Consider the following 4173-nt stretch of genomic DNA (forward strand, 5'->3'; position numbering starts at 1 on the left):
TGTGCTCTTCTCTGATAATTACCACCTCTTTGCAAACTTCTTCAATTTCAACCTCTTCCTCTTGGTAGCTCTCTTTCAATTCAATCTCCTTTTCATTGCTTTCCAAGGGCATGGGAGGTTGTGCTTCTTCTTCTTGAATCTCCATCTCTTGATCAACCTCTTCCAAGTCTTCAACTATGATATGCTTTGGAGGTTGTACACCCTCTTCAGCATCAATTTCAACCGTCTTGGAAGGAGGTTCTATGACTGGACTTTCCCATGGAGGTTTTGCATCTCCTAGATCTTCAACCAACTCTTCTTCTTGAACAATGACAGCTTCTTCTACTTGTTCTAGTACGAATTCATTCCCTGTCTTGTCCACTGGGGTTTCTGGTATCTCCTTCATGCTACACTCTTCACTAGATTGTCCACATGGGGCTATGGTTGATCCTTGTGTATTTAAGCATCTAGAAGCCCATTGAATTAATACTTGCCCCAGTTGTTGAGTGGTTACCTGAAATCGATCCATTGTTTCCTTGAGATGATCCTTTGCCTCTTGATGCACTCGATTTTCATAAGTAGGATCATAATGCTCTTGGATTGATGGATATGGAGATGGTGAATATTGAAGTGGTGGTTCTTGTGAGTAATTGGGTTGGAATTGGGGTGGCTCTATATATGGTTCATATGGCTCATAAGGTGGTTGGTATGGTGGTTGAGGGTTAGGGTTATATGGAGGTGAATGGCGGAAAGGGGCTTGTGAGTATGGTGGTCTAAAGTCATGTTGAGAAGGGGGTTCATAGGCATATGGTGGTGGTTGTTGATAATCAAAAGAGTGCTCACCATAGCCATCATCTTGGTATGCATCACAGAATGGTTGTTGATAGTCCATTGGAGGTGGTTGTTGCCATGAGGGTTGATCAAATCCTTGTGGCTCCTCCCATCTTTGATTGTTCCAACCATGGTGCATGTTGTCATTATAATCTCCTCTTCCTGCAACATAATTGTAACCAGACTCATAGCCAAATGGGTGAGAGTTCATAGTAGTGAGACAAAATAAAAATAAAAATCAACAAAAAGAAAATATTTTGAAAAAGATAAGATTTTTAAAAAAAAGATAAATATTTTTTTTGAAAATTATTTACAATAACCAATAATAAGGCACACGTTTGCAATTCCCCGGCAACGGCGCCATTTTGATGAGAGAACTTTTGCGTGGTCTAGAAATTTGCGGATAAATCCTCGTTGCAAGTATAGTTTCTAAACCTTCAAAAGTCCTTTCATACAAACGTTTTGGTTGTCATAAGTAACAAACCCCTTTAAAATTGATAACCGAGTATTAAACCTCGGGTCGTCTTCTCAAGGAATTGCAGGGAGGTATGTTCTTATTATTGGCTATGAAAAAGGCAAAATTGGGGTTTTGGAAGTAAGGGGGCAGTATGTTGCACAAAAAATAATAAGAAAAATAAATAAATAACTATAAATTAAACTCTTGGCAAGGTATGGGAACTGGAGGTCCTATCCTGGTTATCCTTATCAATTGTAATGAGAATTGGATTTTTCTCCCACTTTGTTAACCTCTAACTATGAAGGTAAGTTAAGTGGGTGAATTCCAATTTTCAATCAACAATGAGTTTGATAACTCTATGGTCACCAATTATTCAACCAAAGCCAAAAGGGAAGAAAATCTACTCGAATGAAAATAATTTGGATAAGCACCAATAACATAAATTAAAGAAAGCAATCATAAATCTGAAATACCATTAGCACTAATAAAGATATCAAAAGTAACATGGGCAGTTGTAGCCAAATAAAGAAGTTGAGTTAAACATAGGAATCCATAAACTAAATTGAGGAAATAAATAAAAGGGAACATTGAAAATAAATAAATACAAAGAACATTGAACCTGGGATTGAGAGTCACTGCTAAAACTAAGAGAAGTCCTAAATCCTAATCCTAAGAGAGAGGAGAGAACCTCTCTCTCTCTAAAAACTACATCTAAAAATATGAAAAGTGAATTATGAGTGAATAATTATGAATACATGCATTCCCCCACTTTATAGCCTCTAATCTGTGTGTTCTGGGCTAAAAACTGGGTCAAAAGCAGCCCAGAAGTCACTTCCAGTGCTTTCTGGTCCGTACAGGTCACAGAAAAGTGACGCGGCCGCATGGCTCACGCGGCCGCGCGGGTTGCGTTCCTGCCAGGTCACGCGTCCGCGTGACTCACGCGTTCGCGTCGCCTGGCGTTGGGGCAGCTACAGCAAATTATATATCAAATCGAAGCCCCGGACGTTAGCTTTCCAACGCAACTGGAACCGCATCGTTTGGACCTCTGTAGCTAACGTTATAGCCGTTTGAGTACGAAGAGGTCAGGCTAGACAGCTTAGCAGTTTCTCCAACTTCTTGTATTCCTTCCACTTTTGCATGCTTCCTTTCCATCCTCTAAGCCATTCCTGCCCTGTAATCTCTGAAAACACTTAACACACATATCAAGGCATCTAATGGTAATAAGAGAGGATTAATAATAAGCAAATATAAGATCAAAGAAGCATGTTTTCAATCAAAACACATAATTAGGAAGGAAATATAAAACCATGCAAATAGTATGAATAAGTGGGTAAAGAGTTAATGAAAACCACTCAATTGAGCACAAGATAAACCATAAAATAGTGGTTTATCATGAGGTAAGTGGGGTTTTTTAGGGAAGAGATATGGAGGTGATTGGTGAAGAGAATATAGGAAAGAGGATAAGATTTGTATGGTGAGTGGTGTTTTGGGTGGAGTGTTATAGAGATGTGTGAGGGGGAGAGAAAGAGAGGTGAAGTAGGTGGGGATCCTGTGGGATCTACCGATCCTGAAGGGTCAAGAATTTCTCATCCCTGCTCTTTTTAGGCGTGCAAAATGCCCTTATTGTGCAATCCTGACGTTTAACGCCAGACTGCTGCTTGTTTCTGGTGTTAAACACCAGTTTTTATACCTTTCCTGGTGTTTAACGCCAAGCTATTGCTTGTTTCTGGCGTTAAACGCCAACTTTGTGCCCTTTTCTGGCGTTAAACGCCAGTCTGGTGCCCATTTCTGGCGTTAAACGCCCAGAATGGTGCCAGACTGGGCGTTTAACGCCCATTCTGCTACTCTTACTGGTGTTTGAATGCCAGTAAGTTTCTCCTCCAGGGTGTGCTATTTTTAATGCTGTTTTTGAATTTGTTTTTATTTTTGCAGTTATTTTTGGGACTCCACATGATCATCAACCTAAAGAAAACATAAAATAACATAGATAAATAAAAATTGGGTTGCTTCCCAACAAGCGCTTCTTTAATGTCAATAGCTTGATAGTGGGCTCTCATGGAGCCTCACAGATAATCAGAGCATGGTTGTAGCCTCTCAACACCAAACTTAGAGTTTGGTTGTGGCCTCCCAACACCAAACTTAGAGTTTAAATGTGGGGGCTTTGTTTGACTCTGTATTGAGAAAAGCTTTTCATGCTTCCTCTCCATGTGTACAGAAGGAGAACCTTGAGTTTTGAATACAAGGTAGTCCTCATTTAATTGAAGGACTAACTTTCTTCTGTCAACATCAATCACAGCTTTTGCTATGGCTAGGAAAGGTCTGCCAAGGATGATAGATTCATCTTCATCCTTCCCAGTGTCTAGGATTATGAAATCAGCAGGGATGTAAAGGCATTCAACCTTCACTAGCACATCCTCTACTAGTCCATAAGCCTTTTTCATGGATTTTTCTGCCATCTCTAGTGAGATTCTTGCAGCTTGAACCTCAAAGATTCCTAGTTTCTCCATTACAGAGAGTGGCATGAGGTTTATGCCTGACCCCAGGTCACACAGAGCCTTCTCAAAGGTCATGGTGCCTATGGTACAAGGTATTAAGAACCTTCTGGGATCCTCTTTCTTTTGAGGTAATGTTTGTTAAACCCAGGTATTTAGTTCATCAATGAGCAATGGAGGTTCATTCTCCCAAGTCTCATTACCAAATAGCTTGGCATTCAGCTTCATGATTGCTCCTAAATACTGGACAACTTGCCATTCAGTAATATCTTCATCTTCTTCAGAGGAGGAATATTCATCAGAGCTCATGAATGGCAGAAGGAGGTTCAATGGAATCTCTATGGTCTCTAGATGAGTCTCAGATTCCTTAGGTTCCTCTGATGGGAACTCTTTTTTGTCCAGAGGACGTCCCAT

This window comes from Arachis hypogaea, chromosome 1 (genome assembly GCF_003086295.3).
Source record: "Arachis hypogaea cultivar Tifrunner chromosome 1, arahy.Tifrunner.gnm2.J5K5, whole genome shotgun sequence".
NCBI lineage: Eukaryota > Viridiplantae > Streptophyta > Magnoliopsida > Fabales > Fabaceae > Arachis > Arachis hypogaea.